Here is a 12,602-nt window from a genome sequence, read left to right as displayed (position 1 = left end):
TTGCAGGCATTTATCGGGCATTTTTTTAGGCAGGCATGTCATTTTTTGTATTTAGTGTCTGGGGGGTCTAAAAAGTGTACCTGTCAAGTTTCAGCTCTGTAGCATGTCCAGAACCCCTAAAAAACAGCATTTTTCTTATATTTTCAGGAATACGGCTTCTCTGCGGCTGTCTTTTTCTCTTGCAGGCATTTATCGGGCATTTTTTTAGGCAGGCATGTCATTTTTTGTATTTAGTGTCTGGGGGGTCACAAAAGTGTACCTGTCAAGTTTCAGCTCTGTAGCATGTCCAGAACCCCTAAAAAACAGCATTTTTCTTATATTTTCAGGAATACGGCTTCTCTGCGGCTGTCTTTTTCTCTTGCAGGCATTTATCGGGCATTTTTTTAGGCAGGCATGTCATTTTTTGTATTTAGTGTCTGGGGGGTCACAAAAGTGTACCTGTCAAGTTTCAGCTCTGTAGCATGTCCAGAACCCCTAAAAAACAGCATTTTTCTTATATTTTCAGGAATACGGCTTCTCTGCGGCTGGCTTTTTCTCTTGCAGGCATTTATCGGGCATTTTTTTAGGCAGGCATGTCATTTTTTGTATTTAGTGTCTGGGGGGTCTAAAAAGTGTACCTGTCAAGTTTCAGCTCTGTAGTATGTCCACAACCCAAAAAAACAGCATTTTTCTTATGATTTTTAGTAGAAAACTAATGCAGTGTCTTTCCAGCTGTCTTTTTTTCTTTCTGGCAAGCTGAAATATGATATGCCAAGGCAAACATGCCTATCAGTTGAGCTATGACACAGACAACACTGCACACATGGGGAAATATGTAAAACAAAAAACAGGAAAAGGAAATTAGGTGACGGTCACAAAACATGATATTGTGATTGGCCAAATAAAAAGTCACCTCGCGATGAGGTCGCGCCAAAGTCGCGCTAAGTCGCGCCAAAGTCGCACTGGAAGCGACGCTACTTTAGTGGTAGCGGCAGTGTAAACCAGCACTAAAACATCCAGTGTGTGAATACGATCAGGTATGATGTTTTATCGGTCAAGTAGTGTAAGGGTTACGCCCGTCGCCCGCTTCACAGTGACAGACCAAACTCTGACAGACCAAACTCCCCGTTTAACAGTCAGTCAGTCCATTTGCACAACCGCAAACTCCCAATTTGCACAAGGTTGGATACCAAGCTAGCCATGTCCCGTTCCTTGTCCTCACTGACATCATTGAAGGTCTCTTCCTCCACCCAGCCACATACAACACCAAGGGTCCCCGAAAGGTGAGAACAAGCCCCCTGGGACGCCTGCTGTGGCTGGTATTCCACCTCCTCAAAGCCACCTTCCTCCTCTGACTTCTCTTCTTCAGACTCCTCTCTCTGCGTTGCCACAGGTCCAGCAATTGACAACGACAAGGCTGCTTCTGGTGGTGATGAGGACCACAACTCTTCCTCTTCATGCTCATCTACAGCCTGATCCAGTACTCTTCGCAGGGCACGCTCCAGAAAAAACGCATATGGGATGAGGTCGATGATGTTGCCTTGGGTTCGACTGACCACCAGGGTTGTCATCTCTGCAAAAGGACGCATGAGCCTACAGCCATTGTTCATGAGCATTCAGTAACGCGGCCAAAAAATACCCAGCTCCGCAGAAAGAATGAAAGAAAATGAATGTTTTTTTTTATGAAAAATTATCCTGCGGATCGCTTTTGGTCTGTACACAATGAAGCAACGACCTTATCATCTGGGGTGTGCCAACACAATCCTAGAGGTGATCGCTTCATTGTGATACGCAAGCCCCTTCACCACGACAAGGTAACGATCACGAAGGGGAATTGACACATGTATGTGCCTTTTTTTTTGTTTTTTGTTTTTTTGCAGCCACAGTGTAGCACCAGAGGCCAGAAAAATTAGGCATGTACACATGCATGAAAAAGTAGGTATTGTTGCAGCCGCTGCTGTAGCAGCGGCCTGAAAAATTGAGGTTTTAAGGCAGAAAGTGCACTAAAACATTGCTGCTTGAACCGTAGTTGGTGGCGGAGACGTCACGTAAGTCATCCGGCATGCAGAGAATGATTATATACAGCAGCGTGTGGACCATTTTTAGGCCAAGGCATCTCAGTCATCACCAGGCCTTTTTTAGTCAAATGCATCCCCCACTGTCAGTCCCTTCGGGATCCATGCCTCATTCATCTTAATAAACGTGAGGTAATCAAGACTTTTTTGACCTAGGCGACTTCTCTTCTCAGTGACAATACCTCCTGCTGCGCTGAAGGTCCTTTCTGACAGCACACTTGAAGCGGGGCAGGCCAGAAGTTCAATGGCAAACTGGGATAGCTCAGGCCACAGGTCAAGCCTGCACACCCAGTAGTCAAGGGGTTCATCGCTCCTCAGAGTGTCGATATCTGCAGTTAAGGCAAGGTAGTCTGCTACCTGTCGGTCGAGTCGTTCTCTGAGGGTGGACCCCGAAGGGCTGTGGCGATGCATAGGACTAAAAAAGCTCCGCATGTCCTCCATCAACAAGACGTCTGTAAAGCGTCCTGTCCTTGCCGGCGTGGTTGTGGTGGTAGGAGGAGGATTACTTTCACCTCTTCCCCTGTTGGATTCCCGTTGTGCTGTGACATCACCCTTATACGCTGTGTAGAGCATAGTTTTTAACTTATTTTGTAGCTGCTGCATCCTTTGCGACTGCCGGTAATTGGGTAACATGTCACAGACTTTCTGCTTATACCGGGGGTCTAGTAGCGTGGCCACCCAGTACAGGTCGTTCTCCTTCAGCCTTTTTATACGAGGGTCTCTCAACAGGCATGACAGCATGAAAGACCCCATTTGCACAAGGTTGGATGCCGAGCTACTCATGTCCAATTCCTCGTCCTCACTGATGTCATTGAAGGTGTGTTCTTCCCCCCAGCCACGTACAACACCACGGGTACCAGATAGGTGACAACTAGCACCCTGGGATGCCTGCTGTGGTTGGTGTTCCTCCTCCTCAAAGCCACATTCCTCCTCTGACTCCTCTTCCTCACACTCCTCTTCCAGTGTTGCCGCAGGTCCAGCAATCGATGGTAAGGCTGTTTCTGGTGGTGGTGATGGTGACCACAACTCTTCCTCTTCCTCTTCACGCTCATCTACGGCCTGATCCAGCACTCTTCGCAGGGCACGCTCCAGGAAAAAAACATATGGGATGATGTCGCTGATGGTGCCTTCAGTGCGACTCACTAGGTTTGTCACCTCCTCAAAAGGACGCATGAGCCTACAGGCATTGCGCATGAGCGTCCAGTAGCGTGGCAAAAAAATACCCAGCTCCGCAGAGGCTGTCCTAGCACCCCGGTCATACAAATACTCGTTGACCGCTTTTTCTTGTTGGAGCAGGCGGTCGAACATTAGCAGTGTTGAATTCCAACGTGTCGGGCTGTCGCAAATCAAGCGCCTCACTGGCATGTTGTTTCGCCGCTGAATATCTGCAAAGTGCGCCATGGCCGTGTAGGAACGCCTGAAATGGCCACACACCTTCCTGGCCTGCTTGAGGACGTCCTGTAAGCCTGGGTACTTCTGCACAAAACGTTGCACAATCAGATTCAACACATGTGCCATGCACGGCACATGTGTCAACTTGCCCAAATTCAATGCCGCCAACAAATTGCTCCCGTTGTCACACACCACTTTGCCGATCTCCAGTTGGTGCGGGGTCAGCCACTGATCCACCTGTGCATTCAGGGCGGACAGTAGTGCTGGTCCGGTGTGACTCTCTGCTTTCAGGCAAGTCAACCCCAAGACAGCGTGACACTGTCGTATCCGGCATGTGGAATAGCCCCTGGGGAGCTGGGGGGGTGCAGTTGGTGTGGAGCAAGACGCAACAGCAGAAGAGGACTCAGCTGAGGAGGTTAGCAAAGAGGATGGAGTAGGAGGAGTAGAGGAGGTGGCAGCAGGCCTGCCTGCAAGTCGTGGCGGTGTCACCAACACCTCTGCAGCAGAGCCACGCATTCCATGCTTGGCAGCCGCCAGCAGGTTTACCCAATGCGCAGTGTACGTTATATACCTGCCCTGACCGTGCTTTGCAGACCAGCTATCAGTGGTCAGATGGACCCTTGCCCCAACACTGTGTGCCAGACGTGACATGATTTCCTTTTCCACAATAGAGTACAGGTTGGGGATTGCCTTTTGTGAAAAATAATTTCGGCCGGGTACCTTCCACTGCGGTGTCCCAATAGCGACAAATTTTTTGAAGGCCTCAGACTCCACCAGCTTGTATGGTAAAAGCTGGCGGGCTAAGAGTTCCGACAAGCCAGCTGTCAGACGCCGGGCAAGGGGGTGACTCTGCGAGATTGGCTTTTTGCGCTCAAACATTTCCTTCACAGACACCTGACTGTGGGCAGGTGACGAGCAGGAACTGCTGAAGGTGAGAGGCGGAGGGGCGGGTTGTTGATAGGGGGCATGGAGGACAGCAGTGGTTGACGTGGCTGAAGATGCTGGACCAGGAGGAGGATGGTGGCTTTCAGTTTGTGTGCTGCTTTTACTCATGTGTTGATCCCATAGGCGTTTGTGATGTGAGATCATGTGCCTTCGCAAAGCAGTTGTACCTAGGTGGGTGTTGGACTTCCCACGACTCAGTTTCTTTTGGCACAGGTTACAAATGGCATCGCTGATATCAGAGGCAGACACACAAAAAAAATGCCACACTGCTGAGCTTTGCAAGGACGGCATTCTGGTGGTGGCAACAGCTTGCGTTGATTGGCGTGCTGTCTGGCTGACCCCGGGTGCCGAATCTACATGCTGTCTGACTGCGCCACTAGCTCCTTGCGATGACCTCCTCCCCCTGCTTCCAACTCGTCTCCTCCTCCTCTCTGTCTCCCCATCTGAACTTTCCCCCTCTTCTTCTGCTCTTCGAGCAGGCACCCAGGTGACATCCACAGACACATCGTCATCATCAGCCGCTTCACTTGACAACTCAGCAAAGGCAGCAGGTACAACATCATCATCATCACAATGTACGTCCATGTGTATAATGCTGCCTGACTGAGACATATCCCCGTTATCTACATCCTCTGGCACTAATAGTTGCGCATCACTTATTTCTTCAAACTGATGTGAAAATAACTCCTCTGACGGATCAAGTGAAGCGGCTGTGGTGCTAGTGTTGGTGGTGGTGCCGGCGGGCTGGCGAGTGGTAAATTGAGAGGTGCCCGAAGCTGAGCTGGAGGAGGATGGTGCATTAAGGTTCCGAGCGGAAGCTGTAGACGATTGGGTGTCCTGTGTAAGCCAGTCAACTATGGCCTCAGAATTTTTTGAGTTCAGGGTCTGTGGTGGCCTCTGAACACTGGGCATTATTCTAGGGCCTAAGGAAATCACAGCACCACGACCACGACAGCCCTTGCGGGGTGGCCTGCCTCTGCCTGTCATTTTTTTTTTAATGTGTTGTTACTGTTGTACTATGAGTGCAAGCTGCTGTGCCACCTTATATATCAGTGGTGGGTGGGCAGTGGCACAGTACACTCTCTGTGGACCTGACAGCAGTCACTGGCACCCAGGCAACTGCAATTTAAAAAATATATATATTTTTTTTTACTTTGCAAGCTGCTGTGCCACCTTATATATCAGTGGTGGGTGGGCAGTGGCACAGTACACTCTCTGTGGACCTGACAGCAGTCACTGGCACCCAGACAACTGCAATTTAAAAAATATATATATATTTTTTTACTTTGCAAGCTGCTGTGCCACCTTATATATCAGTGGTGGGTGTGCAGTGGCACAGTACACTCTCTGTGGACCTGACAGCAGTCACTGGCACCCAGGCAACTGCAATTTAAAAAAATATATATATATATTTTACTTTGCAAGCTGCTGTGCCACCTTATATATCAGTGGTGGGTGGGCAGTGGCACAGTACACTCTCTGTGGACCTGACAGCAGTCACTGGCACCCAGGCAACTGCAATTTAAAAAAATATATATATTTTTTTTACTTTGCAAGCTGCTGTGCCACCTTATATATCAGTGGTGGGTGGGCAGTGGCACAGTACACTCTCTGTGGACCTGACAGCAGTCACTGGCACCCAGGCAACTGCAATTTAAAAAAATATATATATTTTTTTTACTTTGCAAGCTGCTGTGCCACCTTATATATCAGTGGTGGGTGGGCACACAGTGGCACTGCAGTGGGCACAGTACACTCTGTGGACCTGACAGTCACTGGCAGCCCAGGCAACTGCAATAATAAAAAATATTTTTGTTTTCAATTTATTGCAACAAGATGCTGTGCCAACGTATATATATCAGTGGTGGGCAGTGCACTGCAGTGGGTACAGTGCACTCTGTGGACCTGACACAGCACTCACTGCAATTATGACAGAGGAAAAAAAAATATTTTTTAAAATGCCAGGTACTGTGCCTGTGCCACCCGAAATGAGTGTGGTGTGCACACAGTACAGTCTGTGGTAGGTCTGTGGCCTCTCACACACAGCGGGCAGGCAACTGCAGTGTACAATAGTTATATATATATATATATATATATAAAGAAAAAAATCTATTACCTTACCAGCCCTTGAAAGGGCTTTTGGGGACACTGTATATATATATATATGTATATATATAAATAAAAAAATCCTCAATTACCAGCCCTTAAAAGGGCTTTTGGGGACACTAGATAGATATAGATATATATATATATATATGAAGAAACAACTCAATTACCAGCCCTTAAAAGGGCTTTTGGGGACGCTAGGTATATATATATATATATATAAAAAAAAAAAAAAACCACAAATACCAGCCCTTAGAAGGGCTTTTTGGGGTGCTGATATTACAGCAGTAGTGGACCAAGAACACTGCAAGACCAGGAACACTGACTAACTGTCCCTAGCTTAACAGCAGCAGCAGCAGCAGCAGCAGCTCTCCCTACTCTCACTACACACACTGCTTCAGAATGATCTAAGATGGATGCTGCCCTTGCTTATTTATAGGAGGTGGGAGGGTGTGGGAGGGAGGTACGCTGATTGGCTGGAAATGTGTCTGCTGACTGTAAAGTTCAGGATCAAAGTTTGCCTCAATGATGTCTTATGGGGGGCGGACCGAACATCGCATATGTTCGCCGGCAGCGGCGAACGCGAACATGCTAAGTTCGCCGGGAACTGTTCGCCGGCGAACAGTTCTATACATCTCTACAGGTTAACAGAGACCACAATGACTCCTTCCCCTGAGATAGCTCTGTTATCCTTGATACCGGGACCTCTCAGGTTAGTTCAATTAGATATCCTATGCCATTTTTTGGCTGCTATGAGAAATGTGATCCCTAGATACTGGAGACAATCAGAAGTGCCCTCTCTGATGGAGTAAAATTAAAGCCTTGGAACATTTACTTGCGCAAGAACTTGATGATTTGGAACGTTTCGCGAATACTTGGTCCGAGTGGGCTGAATTTCGGGATTCAGCCGAGTTTGTCAAATGGGTCACTGATCTATCATCATAGCAGAGTGTGTACTTTCTGTGCATTTTGTGTTTTTTTTTTTTTTTTTTTTGTTTATTCTTATTTATTTATTTATAATTATATATTTTTCTTCTTTTTTTTTTCCCCTGTTCGGTTGAGAGTGTTTAAAATCATGTCATTAAGCCAACTTAGAAATTTTTACATATTTGTAAATCAGGATTAAGTGATACACTCAGAGGAGTATTTAGTTATGGGATTATAATTATGATATGAGTTGGTCTTACTACAATATATTAAGGTTTTGTAAGATAAAGTACTCTGTGTAGCTATAATGTTTGATAGATATTAAATGTTTGATATCTATGTTTCTAACATTAACATGAAATACTTGGTATCATGTTACGTAGTATTAAGTAAGATGGTTCTGGAGGGAATTTTTGTCTTCCCTTTTTCATTGTGTTTACTTGTATTTTCTAATAAAAATAGGATTGAAAACAGAAAAAAAAAAAAAGAAAGAACAAAATAGATGGCACTTGGTATTTACAGATTTATAAAATTCAGCAGAAATAAAATGATATAGTGACGAGCATACTATAAAAAGTTCATTGACACTTGGTTTAACTTATAGCCTAAGTTTACCCACAAAAATCAGCACAAGGGACACTACTTGTGTCCCTTGTGCTGCTGGATTTGGAATTACATGAAATCTTCCTCCGCCAAATCCCCTTCCAGCCATCATAATATTGCAGTGGCTGGATCTGTGACAGGCACTCATTAGGAGAGCCTGACCATACCTGCTCTAGATTGTGTTTCATTCATAGAAACTATTGTACGGCTTCTATGAATACAGAAGGTGGATGGAAAGAGCGGGCATAGTTGTGAACTCTTGATGAGTGCCTGTTCAAGGACCATGGCGGCGAGGGTTGGGGGGTCAGAGTAAGAAGATTTTAGGTAATTCTGCACCCAGCAGCATAAGGGACACCCCATGTTGAGTCTAAGTAATGTTTTTTGCAATTTTTTCCTTTTTTGGGGGGCTAAACTTAGGTTTTAAAGCTAACATCTTCTTCTGCATATTTTCATTATATTCTCAGTTTAAATAGCCCAGAATTGTGACAAAGCAAAGTAAAATATGATACTTGTTGTAGCATTATTCACTTTCACATGTCACATACCGTTCCTACCCTCATTGAGCTGTCTACTGCTGCTGCATCCAGTTACTTTAGGAGGAAATGGTTGGTGATTGTGTCTTAATACATGACATTTGTACAAAAAAACTAACAATTACATATATTTTCTGTGCTATTGGTTTCAAGAAGTTTTGAATAATATGCTTCTAGCTCACAGATCCATTACTTTTATTGACCATTAAGTTGTCTGAATAGTGTGCCAAATTATAGATATCTGGTAAGAGGCCAAATGCCTGCATCTTTATACTGAAGGTGAAATAAATATGAATACATTTTCTTTGCTTTCGGCAGTAATCTTGTGTTTAGAGTCTGACTACTGAAGTCTGAAGCTGAGCTACCGGAAAAAAGTTTAAGACCTTGCAGAAACACATATGTAGCAACTGTTTACCTGCAAAAGGATTAGTAATACTTTTCAGCCAGTTATGCGATCCAGTCGCCAAATCCAGTTCCCCTGTTAAGCAGTACAGCCAGGTCAGTGATCTCTCTTTTTCCAATGCAGTTCAGCAATTCAGTCTGGTCAACAACATGCTTGCAGCCTGGTAATGGTCACTCTGATCACCATTCATTTGTGTAATTATCAGCATACTCCCAGTGTTAGCTGTAAAGCTGTATGAACCCATCTGAGGGGAGCAGATTCTTTCCTCAGTAGAGGGCCCTATACAATCAATTCACCCAAAACTGTGTGTAGCTGCATTATTATTACTTTGGAACTTTTCGTATATCAGCTTTATTTCTTTGTATCACTGTTCTCTACAATTGTTATACCCAATTTGTATAACTTGTGAATATTGTTATCTATATTTTTCAAATACAATGTATTGAAAAAAATCTGCACAGCAGGACTCATACTTGGAGGTAGAGGGGCATTGCTGTAAGCAAATGAATCTCTAATGCATTAACACTAACTACTCTGTATGGTATAGTAGTGTTACAATCTGTTTGTGAAGAGGCCTTAGAATATTTTTCTAATGTTGAATAATAATTACAGTACTTATAGAAAAAGGAAATGCCCTTGGTGTGTGCGAGATTGTTGTTCATGATAGCATTACAAATTTTTCAGAGAATTTATTCTTGCCAATGGACTTGATAATATGGTAATGGGAGATCTGTTGTAGCCTATATACTGATAAAGTGTTCCCCTCTGAACCTCCATCTTCAGTAAGAAAGATTATACCTCTCTTAGACCAATGTTTTACAGAGAAGTCATGTATCAAATATATGTATAAATATCAAATAGGCCTTTAGTTGGACCTCTATAGTATGAGAATCTTCATCAGGATAATTGGATCTATATAATGATGACCAGGCTCCTATTGTTGCTTGTATAGTGGAATACTCTCGGGTAAGCGGATTATGATGCATGCCTGAGGCTATTGCTAGAGCAACTAAATTGTTGCCGGTAGTTATTTCTCTTTCTAATTCAACCCATAATTTATCTTCCTGAGTAGAAAACCAAAAGCAGAGTTGGTCTAGCAGTGATAGTAAACGTGTACGTTTGGTGGACCTAGGCCTCCACTTTCCTTGTTCTTGTAAAGGTTTGACATAGGAACTCGGGGTTTCTTGCTGCCCAAATAAATGTTTTTACCATAAAAGCAAGAGCTGAAAAAAATGTGTGTGGTAATGAAATGGGGAGAGCTCTGAAGAGGTAGAATAATTTAGGTAGCATCTGCATTTTGTAGGCTGCGATCCTCCCAATCCACGACAATTGTACTTTCCCAATTTGTGAGAATTCTAGGGAAGTTTGATCGAGGAGGCTAGGGCAGGTAAATTTATAAAGATTATATGTGGGGAAAGTTAATTGAATTCCCAAGTAAGTGATGGAAGGGGAGTCCCAGCAACATGGGAATGTTTAAGACGGCTAAGATTAGTCTGATGGATTCCTATTGGTAGTGCAAAGGATTTGGAAGTGTTTACTTTATATAAGGAAACAATGCCTATTTGGGTTAGGGAATTCTGTATATATGGTATAGACTGCATCGGGTTGGTCAATTTGAGGATAATGTCGTCCGCAAAAAGTCCAGATTTATGATTACGTTGACCAATCGTTATACCACGAACTGACGAGTTAGATCGTATAAACTCCGCTAGGGGTTCGATAGCCAGGGAAAACATAATGGTGGAGATGGGGCAGCCTTGTCTTGCACCATTTGTTAATCCAAATTCTTTAGAGAGCAGCCCGGAAGTAAATACCTGCAGTGTGATAAGTACATAGGAACATTATTGCAGATTTGATAAAGCAAGAGAATACAAATTTTGTTAGTCTGTGCCACATATCCCCAGTGAACCCTGTCAAAGGCTTTTTCGGCATCTAGGGCTTAAAATACAAATTGTTCACCTGTTAGTTCCGCATACCAAAGGAGATTAACCATTCTCCTTGTACCATCAGGGGCTTGACGGCCTTTAACGAACCCGACTTGTTCCATATCTAGTAGTAAAGGAGTTACCTTTAGTAATCTGTTGGCAGGAATCTTTCCATATATTTTCAAATCAGAATCCAGTAGGGAGATGAGGCGATCATTTTGGGGTATGGTTGGGTCTTGGGAGTGTTACAATGACAGCTTGTAGCATCTCAGGTGGGAAGTGATTGGATGTTGCTGCTTCATTAAAGACGTCTTTAAGATGGGGTGCTAGGATCTCAGAGAAGCACTTATAGTACTCAGTAAAGAAGCCATCCGCCCTTGGGGATTTATGTATTGTCAAGGCTTTAGGTCGAGGGGTCTCAGGGTCTTTATTGAGGTTGTACAAAGAAGCATCGTACTCGCCAAAAGCATTGGCTATGTCTTGAGGGTTGTGGTACACAGTATTCTTCTTATGTACAAAAAATGGGCCGTTATAGGACTTTAGATGAGACACCGGCAAGCACTGCTCAGCGTCTCCATCCTTATACACAATAAAATTGAAAAGCAAGGGGGATTATAGAAGGTGTGTGGGAACCAGCCGGTCCCTAGTTATATATACTTACCCACCAGTCTGCTAATAAACCAAATATACCTGTCTAACAAATTGGGTTAAAAACAGGGGTTTAGTTAACACACATTTGCAAACGCATGTATAAGCTGCAAGGCCAACAACAAGGCACCCTGTGTATCTTGCAGTCCTAACACATCCTAACACTACTCAACCTGAGTGTCTGAGTGTCTCCACAAAGGAAGTACATTAATTGTTAAAATATGGGGTTTACTGAAAATAAAAGGCATATACTCACAATGTAGCAGTAAGAAACAAGCTTGTAAAAGCAGGAGCCACAACTTCCTCGTTTGCAGTATACTTCCGGAAAGCTATGCATTCCAGCCGCCGGAAATGCGTATCAACCAACAAGCGGAAGTGACGTAACAACGCTCTACGCGTTTCATCAGAATGACATCATTCTTACGAAATAGGCTGCTCCTGGTGACGTCCTTATTACAAAACTCGAAGAGCGTCGTTACGTCACTTCTGCTTGTTTGTTGATACGCATATCCGGCAGCTGGAACGCATAGCGTTCCGGAAGTATATTGAGAATGAGGAAGTTGCGGCTCCTGCTTTTACATGCTTGTTTCTTACTGCTACATTGTGAGTATATGCCTTTATTTTCAATAAACCCCATATTTTAACAATACTTCACTATATGAGCCCTTTCCTTCCTCCATATGGTCTGGATCCCATTTCACCCATTCCCTATTGATGCTGTTTGAGTAAGTTACTTTTATTGGAAGTATTAACCCACACCCGTGGGGGAGGAGGCAATTGGATACCCTGTTTTATCCATGCTGATGTCCCTGACCTGATGGAAGTATTACTTTGAGTATTATCATCCCCATTACCCCTGTGGGGGTACCCATTTCTGGTGAGTGCGGTTTTTACAGACTGGGGAGCACTACTGATTCCTCACCTGCACAAGTCACCTTTGTATTGCTTCAAAATCCACACAATTTTGGGACTTCAGAATCAGAATAATTTATTCACTATATGGACTTTTTTATATTGAACACTTGGGCACCTTTGCACCAGTCACTTTAATTTGTTAACTGTGTAT

This window comes from Pelophylax lessonae, assembly GCF_965119305.1.
Source record: "Pelophylax lessonae genome assembly, chromosome: 1".
Taxonomy (NCBI): Eukaryota; Metazoa; Chordata; class Amphibia; order Anura; family Ranidae; genus Pelophylax; species Pelophylax lessonae.
Note: the sequence above shows the minus strand (reverse complement) of the source record.